General features: G+C 43.4%; 1 protein-coding gene across 2 annotated transcripts in view; it reads left to right on the top strand.

Annotated features, from left to right (window-relative positions):
* Window positions 1-12,672, top strand: part of Chrm3 (cholinergic receptor muscarinic 3) — a 441,472-nt gene that overhangs the window by 420,288 nt on the left and 8,512 nt on the right. The window contains exon 1 of one of the 2 annotated variants that reach the window (XM_033761838.1): window positions 2,930-2,950. The exons of the other annotated variant lie outside the window; for it this stretch is intronic. The gene's annotated coding sequence lies outside the window, so the exon portion shown is untranslated. Of the gene's footprint in view, window positions 1-2,929; window positions 2,951-12,672 lie in introns of those variants that run through there. 2 annotated transcript variants of the gene reach the window in all.

The following is a 12,672-nucleotide window of genomic DNA, read 5'->3' as shown; positions in this document are numbered from 1 at the left end:
GGCCTTTTGTCTTCAGTTTTCTCCTAACTCATTTCCTGGCTCAGCTGTCACAGAGGAAAGAGCCAAATCTGTATGGATTCTAGAACTGGCCATGTATGGAGGTAGCAATGATCACGTGGTTAATGGCAGCTACAAGGGGCCTTCGCTGTTGCTTAGGTTAAAGGGGTATGTCAGCAATGAGCTTTTGAGTCTGACATTCCCCATCCATATCCTACCACAGCTACTTATTTAGTTGAATGTGCCAAGGGCAAGTTTCTTCTTGACTCTTCTGAACCTCAGTTTCCTGACACATGAAATGCTGAGAACACTATTTGCCCCCCAGTTATTAAGAGGATTCAATTCGGTGACTATAGATATCATAGTAGACACTCATTACATGGTGGGCATTGCCAGTCATAGAGTTGGCCAAAGCGTGGGTCAATATCATATGCCCTGAAATACAACACTGTGCCCAGCACCCTGCCTGGTACGTGGCGTCTCAGATACCGTACAGTGCCATGTGGAATCCTTCACTGGCACCATGGATTTCTCCACGTATGGCGGCTGGCAATTCCAGGAAGAATTCCATCCGAGAAGATGGCCGCTCCTTTGCAGTATATTAACTCTACGCGTATTTGCTGACTATTAGCAGTAAGATACACTGTAGTTAAAAATGTTTGCTATAAAGGAGATTTTATTCCACGTTTTAGGTAGAGTGTCCCAGGAAAGAGAGAGACAAGCTGTAGAAGGTGAAGGCAGATAACTTAGATGTGCCTGGCTCCATACCTACCCACTTGCAGCCAGCGTATGTACTGTGTACGCCACTGCCTGACTCAGGGAGGACGGAAGCAAGAAATCATCCATCAGACAAACCAGGGCCAAGTCCTTCTGTGCCAAGGTCCCCGTGCAGAGCCTAAGAGGCGCACGATTTGACGCGGACTTCTAAAAATAATTCAACGTTCAACCCGCAGTTATTTTTGTTTGTTTTTATTTGTAAACCTCAGTGTAATTTCATAACTTCTGTCTGAATAAATCTACCTGTATTGATTTTAAACGTTAAGTGTTTAATTTTTCTATCTTATTCGTCTCATGTTTCAGAGTCAAGATTCATGCTGTTTTGTTTGACTGGTTTGACTTTATTCCTTTGTTGCTTTGTTTTTAATCCCATAGAGCCAGAATTCATAGTGATATGAGCTCTAGTTTCCATTTGCTTTCAGGAAATTCAAAACAAGGGATCATTGTTTTCTAATGTTTAATTGTCCGTGCACTGCCAAAATATACATTTTATTATTATTTTATTCTGATTCTCACAGTTTCTGTACTGTTTTGTTTTAACAGGTAGCATTTGCAATAAAATAGTCATCATTATCACTTCTCGGCCTTTTGGCTAAGACCAAGTGAAATCATCATCATTTATGCTTGTATAGCCAATTTATGGAGTTTAATTTACATTTTATATTTTCATCAAAACCTACAAAAACCCTTGGAGTTTGCTCCTAATCTATAGTGTGCTTCTGCAGAATTCTTTTGATCTATTCATTTATCTGATTTTTCTGTTCAGTTGTGTGATATGGGGGCCAGATAGTTGATAACTACCCTAAGCACCCTAAGACATAGAGCTTTAACTTTTTCCAACATGTTGCCAGAACTGCAGAGGCGGAAACCAGCTCTTTTATTTTTGGAAGAATCCTAGAGACTTGTGTTGGCCTCACTGATGCTGAGCTCTGCGACATTTCATTAAGAGTCCTCAGCGAGCACAGTGTCTCACGCGCTCTCTTGCTCTGGATATTGTGTTTGAGCCACGGACAGAAAGTGCCAGCTACCATCTCCCAGACAGTGCCCTCCTGTGCTCTGGGGTTCCTCTTAAAGCATGCGTGACATAAAGACTCATTTACATCAAATGAGAATAATGTCCATAATATGCTGTCAAATAAAGAAAATCGAAAAAAAGACAAGTTAGAAAACGTAATCCAGATGGGTGATTGGATACAAATGTTAGGTGATTCAGCTTGATTCCACTCACAGTACTGGGGTGAGGCTTCCGTGACTTAATTATGTACAAACACAACACTGCCTGGCACATACTAAGTGCTTAAACATACACATATATAATTTTGCAGAAGAACGAGTTTTGGAAGAACATACCCATTCATCTAACAAATATTTACTTACTAAGTAAACTGTAACTAGAAGTTACCTCTAGGGCATGGGAATGACAGAAGCAAGGGCAAGAGGGCTGAGTCTCTACTTTATAAACTTGGGTATTGATTGAAATGTTTGCGTGTCCGTGACAGATCTTGCGAGGCTGAGCACGGGTGCGACCTGTGGAGCCAGCCCACCAGCGGGAGGTCCTGCATTTGCATTTGCGGTGAGCTTGTGGCTTGGGATAAGTCTTTTAGTCAATGGTGCAACCATTTTCTTAAGGATGCGAGTGGAGGCCCTAACAATTCCCGTGGTTACTGTGAGGATTCCATGAGCCAGTCTTTGCATGTCATCGACAACACTGCCTGACTCGTTGAAGGACAGGGTTACTGGTGGCAATGGTAAGGGAAATGATGGGGTCAAACCTCAATGTCCTAAGGTCATCATGATGTTTGTCTTTAAAACATGGAAAAGGACTTAGAAAGTCTGCCCCTAAAGGACAATAGAAATCCAAATAAAGTTGCAGTATCTTGCTTTCATTTCCATGACTTCCTGTCCTTCTCACAATAACTTTTAATCTCTTAGCCGTGTAGAAAATTCCTTGCTGAGCATCCTGTCCAGTTTTTCCTGCTCCTGGTGGGGTTTTTCCACCTCGTCTTCGATCCCTTTCTCCCCCTCCTGCATTTCTCCCTCTTCTCCTTCACAGAATTTATTTTGATCGAGGAGGTTTTGTGCTTTCGTGTTGTTGAGGAGAAAAACATTTTGTAATTAGTGCACGTTTGTATTACAGAACGGTGATGTTTGTCTGGGGAACTGGTGCACCCATACGGTATGTGCTCCTCATTTTCAGTCCTTATACTCTCCCTTCTCCCCACGTCCCTTTTCCCTTCCGTATCTCTAAGAATCTGTCTTCTAGGGCCCCATCATCTTGCCTTTATTTTTTTATCACTTATGTATTTATATTTTAGGTTTCTCATATGAAAGAAAGTGCGTGATACTTAACTTTCTGAGTTTAGCTTATTTTGTTTAGTACGATGGTCTCAATTTCCATCCATTTTCCTGCAAATGACATGATTTCATTCTTCTGGGCTGAATAATATTCTATTTATATATTCCATATATACTACAGTTTCTTTACCCATACACATTTGATGGCCTTCTAGGCTCTTTCCACAGTTTAGCTATTGTGAATTGTGCTGCTGTAAACATGAGTGTGTATACATCACTAGAGTATGATGTCATTAATCCTTTCAGAAATATACCGAGGGGAGGTATAGCTCGTCAGATGGAATTTAGATTTTTAGCCCTTGGAAGAATGATTTCCATAGTGATTGCACCAGTTTATATTTCTACCAATATTGTAGAAAGGTTCCATTTCCCTACAACCTCATCAGAATTGGTTGGGTTTTTTGTTTTGTTTTGTTGGTTTTTGATGCTGCATAACCATTCTAGCTGGAGTAAGATGAAATCTTAGAGTTGTTTTGACTTACATTTCCCTAATGGCTAAAGAAGTAGAACATTTCTTCATGTACTTATTTGAGCTTCTTTTTTTTTTTCTTTTTAGAAATCTGTATTCAGTTTATTTGCCCTTTATTTAAATGGGTCATTTGTTGTGGGGGGGAGTTAATTTTTTGTATTCTTTCTATGTTCTAGATATTACTTCTCTATTTGAAGAGCAACTAGCAAAAACTTCCTCTCATTTTGTAGGCTCTGTTTTCACCCTACTGAGTGCTTCCTTTGTGGAACCACACTTTTTCTTTTTGCCTGTTTGCTTCTGTAGAAAAATGGAATATTATTAGTAAAACTATATGCATCAAATATTGATCCTCCAAACACTTTATCTGCTGATGAGCCACCTTACTTCAGTCGTGGGGACTCAGATTTGGAAGCAGCCATGCGCGTTGCTGTTCCTAATTTTCTCATGTGAACTTTGATAGTCCCCAGAGATTTGATAACTGGGCTCAAGTCTCACGGCTCAGAAGTGGTGAACCAGGACTTGACCCCAGGCTCTTGAAAATCTTGCATAACCCTCCACCCTGCAACTCCTGCAGGTTTATAAGTCTAAAATCTGTGCCCTTCACAGTGAAGTCAGGGGCAGCAAAGAACAACTGCAGAATCGCTTTATACTAAGTGCCACTTGGTTGTCTCAGGGGCCTCTGGTTGCGCTGTATCTGTCACCAGAGGAGACGTCACACTGGAGAAGACTGTGGATTTGCTTTCTCTGGGCAGCAGTCCCAGCCCCCATCCTGTTAGGTAGGGATGCTCCTCCCTCCTGGCTGGACCTCCTTCCTGCACTGAGACATGGAGTCTACCAAATTCTTTCTTCCCCTGGGTCGGTCCCTCTAAGTGCCGCCATGGTTTTGAGGACACATCTTCCTTGCTATACCGGCTTTCTACATGCTACCTCTGAGCACTTGGCCCCTGGATCCCAGTCCCTGCAAGTGACCGCCCTTCACCTCATTTCTACTTGTACCTTTCTGAGCCCTTTTATCGTAGGTCTCCTGCCTAGAGTCTAACAACCTCACTCTAAGTAAGAACAGAGAATAGGCAACAGTTCTGGGTCTGCTGTTGGAAAGAAAGTGTGCTCATCTCAGAGCAAAATGTTGGGTAGAAGAATATGGAGCCTTCCCTACAGTGGTGGCCTGGGGTTGGGGGCACTCACTGGAATGCTTTGTGCTCTAATAGGAACATGTGTGGGACACACTGGGAACACTGGTGAGTCAACTTTGCACACGCTCCTCCCTCTATTTTGAATGCTGTGCTCTCCCTTTTCTGCCTGGCCCACTTGGAGTCTTATTCCTGAAGAGTTGTACAATATCCTTTTCTTTCCTCCCTCCCCACCAACTCTTACAGAGCTGATTATCCACATTTCTGTTGCAATTATTTTACTTAATTAATGGTGTCACCAAGAAATGGTTCTTTGAGAATAAGAACCGAATCCCCAGTCTAAGGCCTGCAGGAAGCGTTCAGTCATATCTGCTATCTGAAATAAGGGCTAGAGAGTTGGATGCATGGCTATGAGACACACCCTGTGGAGACTGAAGACCGGTGCCCAGAGAAGTTAAGTGAGACCTGGTTCTTGAAGAGACTTAGAGTTTTTCCCCATTAATCAGTATCAGGAAATGTCCTGGCAAGCAAAATGCACCCTTTTTCTGGACCTCTATTATATCTCTTTGTACCAGGGTTTCTCAGCCTCAGCTCTGGTGACATCTTGGGCCAGATATTTTTGTGGGGAGCTATCCTGGGTGTTCAAGGATGCCTAGCAGCACGCGTGACATCTACCCACTAGATGCCAAGAATGCATTCTCTCAACAACGTGGCAAGAGAAATACTAGATCCAGACATTGCCAAGAATTCCCAGAGGCTGAGAACTGCCACTCTACACTCAACACCAGTTAGCTCTCATTGGGCATGGAAAAGGCAATCAACCAATCAGAGATAATTATTAAATTGATGTTGCCATCTTTAAGAAACTACAGTACTATGGCCCAGGTAGGCTGTACTGGATACTTTCTGCACATTCTACCTAATCCTCAAGGATTATAATCCCACTTTATAGATGAGGAAGCAGGACCAGAGAGCTTAGGGGATGTGCTCATGTGTGGAGTCGGGCGCGTTCCCTGATTCTAATCCGCCGAGGTAGGGCTGGCAACACTGCTTCTGCTACCTTTGCGAACTTACTGTTGCACGGACGTGTACGTGTCGAGGCATGCAAATAGGCCAAAGTTGGAAAGGAAATAAGATGTGTGGAACACGTCCAGATACAAAAATAAAGATTCTGATAAATGTGGACCTTGAAAAAAATCCTAATGAGTCTAATTTAAATTAATCGCAAAAACGTGAACATTAGGCCAAAAGAACTTCCTTCACCAGGTGTCCTTTCAGTACGTAAAAGCTGACATATCAGAAATAGTCTTCGCTGGGAAACTTTTAGGCAGAATTATTTTCATAGGTGTATTAGCCCAACTGGTGCTTAAAAGCATTGTTCTTTATCTTGAATTGCAAAAGCACAATAATGAAAGTAAATAATAAATACAGCTTCAGAATGTTGAAAATAATAGGTATCTTAGATTGTGAAGGTTTTTTGCAGACAGCATCCAGCTATACGTTTTCCTTCTCCACTTAGAAGATGGTAATTTCAGGGACGGTAACTGGGCTTCCCTGTGGGTAAAGGAATCGTACTAATGCTTAAAAAGAACCACTCACTTTGCTTTTTGCTTCATGTTATTTCTCGGCAAATTCTGATATCAAAAGGTGTCACGCCTGGAAAGTGCTAATGCAGACAATCATTAGGCCAATGTAAATTTTTGTTTCTAAGGTAAAGCCGTGTCATTTCACCAGCAAGTACCACGCATAAGCAGTACCAACACAAGACCTTTTGCAACCGTTTCACATTTCTGTTGTCAAATCAAATGAAAACTTACCACAGGCAGTAACCAGGGAGGCGGCACGATGCATCCGTTCTCTGAAAACAGGCTTTCTCTTTTTTTTTTTTTTTAATAGAATTTTATTCCACTTTTAACATCCGGAAATGTTTTGTGCACAAGAGCAATTCTACCATATTAGGTAACAACTTTTCTCCTTGAAGCCTGAAACGAATACCAAGAGCTAAGTTCACAGCTTTGATTCCCTTTAAAGACACTTTTGATTGTGAAGCTCTGTTGACCCTGTGTGAGATCCTCCACGCACTGCATGACTAAGCTAAGCCGAAGTGCCCTGTCCTTGCTTGGGGAAGGGCTGCTGGCTCCTTTGGCTCCTTCCAGCCCGGAGGTGGTTCTTCAGGTCTGCCTCGCCACCTAGTGACCAGATTTGGTATTTCCACTCGCCAGACCACGATGGCGCTGGGAAAAGTCATTTTAGCTATTGAATGCTGTGATGAAACGTGACAGAAAACAGACATTCTTGTCAGACTCAGAACAAGCCCTGAAAAATTATGCATGCAGGATTCCAAATGGAGAAGAAACACTAAGTAGTCTTTTTTATAAAGACATGGTTGCAAACTGCAGAGATATCTTTATTTTTCCCCACTCATGATAAGAAAAAGAATAATTAATAGTAGCAGAATTCGTTTAGACTTCTGGGGGAACACAAGTAACTTGTACGTTTTCCACAGTTTAACAGGTTTAAAGTGTTGGAGCGCTGGGTCCTCTTTCCAGAAGAGTTGCTGAGCGTGTAGCTTTGATTCTAAGCCGAGAGGACTCCCCAGAGAGTTTGTCTCCTTGGAATTCTGCTGCTTTGCACTTATGTTGGCCTCTTTGGGCTTGCTGTGCACTTTCACACTTATTTTCACAGTGCATTTCCATAAAATTCTCAATTTTGAAAAGTCATCTGTTTGACAGATGTGTAACACCAGAGTACTTGTATTTCATAACTAGGAAACAAAGGACAAATTTCCCATAACTATCCTTTGGTTTGCTCTAAATTCAGTTGTTTTTTCACATTTCTTATTTCATCTTTTTTTTTTATTTGCCTAGCACCTTGTGTGTGCTAGGCAAGCTCTCTACTGCCGATCTCGATCCACGGCTGCAAACTGTTCCTTTAAATATTAATAATTTTTTTCAAATATCCACTGCAGTCATTTTTCAAACATTGCTTACCATAAAATATATTGTATACTCATTGTTGTTCTATACATAGATATCTCTGTGTGTAGGTAAAAGAAAATCTTAGCGGGACAATATTTATCATTAAAGAGTAGATATTCTGATCTGTCCCGTTCAATTCGTGTTCTTTTTCTAAAATTGCCATTTTGACTTTCACATTTTCAACTTAGTGGATCAGTTCTGCATGTGCTCCAAGATGTAATGAAAGGAAATTGGTCAAATGATCTGGAAAAAACAGACTCAGAGATGAAATTAAGAGCCAGCCTTTATATGTGTGTGCGCATATACATACGGGTATATGTTCCCAGCTGTAACTGACTGACACAGAACCTCGGGGCCCTCCTGCCTGCAAAGCACTCAGTTTCCCACTGGCCAGTTCGTGCTAAGTTTCATGCTTCTTGCCCGTGCTCTTGTGCCTGGGACACCAGTACCGAGGCCCACAGTGTCTCGCCAGCCTCCTGACGGGGAGGAGTCTCTTCTGGATCCCAAGAAGAATCAGGCCCGGCCACGTTCTTGCCCCTTCATGCCCACCTTTGTACCCCTGTTCCTGCTGCCTTCCTGGGACTTCTGTCTTGGACGACTTAGGATGGACAAAGGTCAGCAGACTGACAGATGTGAGTTCCCATCACCCATTCCTTCCTAGACGTTGGAAGAAAGTCTTCTCCTGGGTGTCCTCACCCACACAGTTCAATGAGAATTGTCTCTGAATGAAATCAACTGACTCAGAATAATATACCAGCTCCATGGAATATACAGGCTGTGGAGTCAGGAAAAGGAAAGAGGATTAAGCTTAGAAATGAAATACTCTTTTCAGAAAAAGCACCCTACACTGAGGGATTTTGGCCTACTTTAAGTATCATTTCATTGGCATCTCAGAGCCTCTGAGTCTTAGGAAGTTATATGTTAGGTCAGTAGGTGGCTTTCACTCCTATTCCGGATTAGTAGATACTCTTTGTCAAAGTCCTTATGACCTGCTGACCACTTGTTCTGAATGTGATTCTGTGCGCTGGAGATCTCAGTGGCTGAACCTCCAGACAGGGAGGATGCTTTCTGTGAGGGGATTCTGGCTCAAAGGCACAGGGCCAGGGAGAAGATTCTGGAAAATGTCACCGAAACAGGCATCTGGATGAAGGTGGGGGTGAGTGGAAGGTTCCTGACCACACGGGAGCACTGTTTTACCCAATAAAGTGGTATTAACTGAATAGGGGCACACCTCACCTGGCTGTGGAGAGAGAACGCAGCACATTCTGAAGAGGCACAGCAGCTGGAAACCATTAGCTGCCTGGGAAAATAGTAAACCCAAAACAGGAGCACATCCCTTGAGGAAATGCCGAGGTTAGTACCACCATCAAGAACTTGAAGGATGCAGGGGTGATGGTTTCCACCACATCCCTGTTTAATTCTCCTATTTGACCTGAAAAGATGGATCTCAGAGATTTACAGTGGATTACTATAAACTCAGCCAAATGGTGATTCCAGTTGCCGCTGCTGCACCAGATGTGGTTTCCTTGCTTGAGAAGATTAACACATACCTGGCACCTGGTATACAGCTCTTGATTTGGCAAATGCCTTCTTCATGCCTATCCTAAGGCCCACCACAGCCGTATGCCTTCACCGTCCTACCTCAGGATTATGTTGACTCTCTAGCCCCAGTCACAACTTAGTTCACAGTGATCTTATCTTTCTCCTCCACAAAGTGTCTCACTACTGCATTATACGTTGATGATATTGTGCTCATGGGACCAAGTGAAGAGGACGTAGTGGGACGTTTTTATAACAAGGCAACTACTCTCCCTTTGAAAAGCAGCTTCTGGCCTGCCACTGCCCTCCATGGGCCTCCTTGGACCATGGGACACCAAGTTACTGTGTGACCTACGTTGCCCAGGATGAGCTGAGTATCATCTGATCCACCAAAGCATAAAGTTGGATGTTCCCAGCAATAAAACATCATTAAATGGAAGCTGCATATACATGATCAAGCCAGAGCAGGTCCAGAGGGTACAAGTAACTTACACGAAGAAGTTGCCTAAATGACCATGGTTCCTACTCCTGCTGTATCGCCTTGTCTCCCAGCAGTCACCTGTGGCCTCATGGGGCGCTCTATATCGTCAGCTGACAGAGGAAAAGAAGACAAAGACCTGATTTACAGATGGTTCTGCACGTGATGCAGGCACCACTCATGAGCGGTCAGCTGCAGCATTACAGTCCCTTTCCAGGAAATCCCTCATGGACAGTGGTGAAGGGAATTCTTCACACAGGGCAGAACCTCCAGCAGCGCACCTGGTGTTTTGCATTTTGCCTGCAAGAAAAAAATGACCAGATAGGCAGCTATGTCCTGGAACATGGTCTACAGCTAATGGTCTGGCCAGGTGGTCAGTGACTTGGAAGGAACGTGACTAGAAAATTAGTGACAAGGGTATTGGCGGAAGAGGTATGTGGGTACACCTCTCCGTATGGGCAAGCAACGTAAATACATGTGAATCCCACATAAATGCTCACCAAAAAGTGTCCCCAACAGGAAAGGACTGTAATAGTCAAGTGGATAGGATGACCCATTCTGTGGAGAGCAGTCAACCTTTTTCTTCAGCCACCCATGTCACTGCTCGTGGGCTCATGAACAAACAGGCCATCGTGTCAGGGATGGAGGTTATGCCCGGGCTCAAGAACAGGGTTCCCACTCGCCAAGGCTGACCTGGCTACAGCCACTGCTCAAGGCCCAGTGTGCCAGCAGCAGAGACCAACAGTGAGTCCCTCGATATAATCTGGGCAGCAGCCTGTGAGCTGGTGGCAGGCTGCTTCCATCATGAAAAGTGCAGTGCTTTGTCGCTACTGGCACAGACGCTTATCCTGGGTGATGCTTCTCCTGCTAGAACCCCGTCCGTGGACTTACAGAATGCTGTATCCAGTATCGTGGTATTTCACACAACACCTCTTCTGAAGAAGGGACACATTTCTTCACCAGAGAACTGAGGCAATGGCCTCACGCTCATGGAATTCACTGGTCTTACCGTGCCCCTCACCATCCAGAAACAGCTGGACCGACACAAAGCTGGAGTGACCTTGTGAAGATGCAGTTGCAGTGCCAGCTGGGGGAAACCCCTTGTAGGGCTGGGACAGGGTTCCTCGAAGGCTGAACTGTATATGCTTTGGGTCAGTGTCCACTTTCTGGTGCTGTGCTCCCATCACCCGGATTTGTAAGTTGAGGGAGTGGAAGTAAGAATGGCACCACTCACCATTATGCCTAGTGACCCACTAGCAAAATTTCTGCTTCAAATTGCTGTGACCTTATGCTCCGCTGCCCTACAAGTCTTAGTTCCAGAGTGGGGAAGGCTCGTACCAGGAAACACGACAATGACTCCACTGTACTGGAAACTCTGACTTCCCCCTTACACTTTGGGCTCCTCGTGCCTCTGAGTGAACAAGCTGAAAAGGGAGTTAGGGTGTTCACAGGGGTGATCGACCCAGGTTATCAAGGAGAGGTTGAACTATTACTCCACAACATAGAAAGGAAGAATCCCCTTGGAGTACACGCGATCTTTCAGAGCTCCTCCTGGTATTACCATGCTGTTATTCAAGTCAGTGGGAAACTACATTGGGAATTAGTGTACTCTGTTTCTCCACAGGATAGTCGTACCATTTTAGGAGTAATTATAACTTTTCTTTGTCTCTAGAGACTAAGTAAGCTTTAATACGGTCTTACCAGCCTGGACTATACTGGTGGTGCATGCATGACTGTCCCATTGGGCATCTTGTACCACTGGTGGTACCAATGCTCCGGTCATGCATGAGATAGCCATGCATATTTGACCTGTGGTCCAAGTCACCTAGTATTGAGACATATGAATCATAAAGAATCAGTAACTGGGATCTCATCTTATCAAAAAGCTTTTGCACAGCAAGAGAAACAATCGACAGAGTGCAAAGACATCCCACAGTGTGGGAAGAAATTTTTGCCAACTGTCCTTCAGACAAAGGACTGATAGCTAGAATATGTAAAGAACTCAAAATTAAAAAAAAAAAAAGCAGACTCCTTAAATTTAAAGACCCATTCCAAAAATAGGCATCTGGAATGAACAGACACATCTCAGATGAAGAAGAAAAGATTTCAAATAAATATATGAAAATACATTCAACTTCACTGGTCATTTGAGAAATGCAAATTAAAAGAACACTGAGATTCCATCGCACTCCAGCAAGGATGACTGCTGTCAAGAAATCAAACTAACAAATGCTAGAGGGGCTGTGGGGAAAGAGGAACCCTTCTCTTATCTACTGTTGGTGGGAGCGCAGTCTGGTGTAAGGACTGTGAAAATCAACATGGAGATTCCTCAAACAACTGAAACTGGAGGTTCCATTTGACCTAGATATTCCCCTTCTTGGTATCTTCCCAAAAGAATTTAAAGCATCAGGCCAGGGATGTAGCTCAGTGACACTGCGCCTATCCCTGGTACAAGAAAAAAAAAAAGAATTAAAAGCATCATAACACAGTGATATATGCATACCCATGTCTATAGTGGCACAATTTGTAATACCTAAACCTTGGAAACAGCCCAATACCCATCATTCGATAAATGGATAGAGCTGTGGTTTTTTTATACAGTGGAGTACTATTCTGTCATAAAGAAGGACTTGAGACATTTATAGCTAAACGGGTGCACCCTGAGACCATACTCTTAAGTGAAATAAATCAAACACACATGTTTAAAAACTGCATTGTTTCTCTGGTGTGAGAAACTAAACACGGAAATAAGGACTAAATTTTACAGCAGGCATTGGGAAATTGGAAGAAAATGTCTAAATGAGAAGGGGAAAAGGGAGGAGGAGGAAAGATGGAACAAGAGAGAAAGAAGGGCCAGGGATTCAGCTCAGTGGTTCCACCACCTGCTTCATAAGTGAAAGGACCCGAGTTTGATCCCCGGTACAAAAAAAAAAAAAAAAAAACGACCAC

Source organism: Fukomys damarensis, unplaced genomic scaffold, assembly GCF_012274545.1.
Source record: "Fukomys damarensis isolate Sample0158 unplaced genomic scaffold, DMR_v1.0_HiC HiC_scaffold_10, whole genome shotgun sequence".
Classification (NCBI taxonomy): domain Eukaryota; kingdom Metazoa; phylum Chordata; class Mammalia; order Rodentia; family Bathyergidae; genus Fukomys; species Fukomys damarensis.
This window is presented reverse-complemented; position numbering and strand designations above follow the sequence as displayed.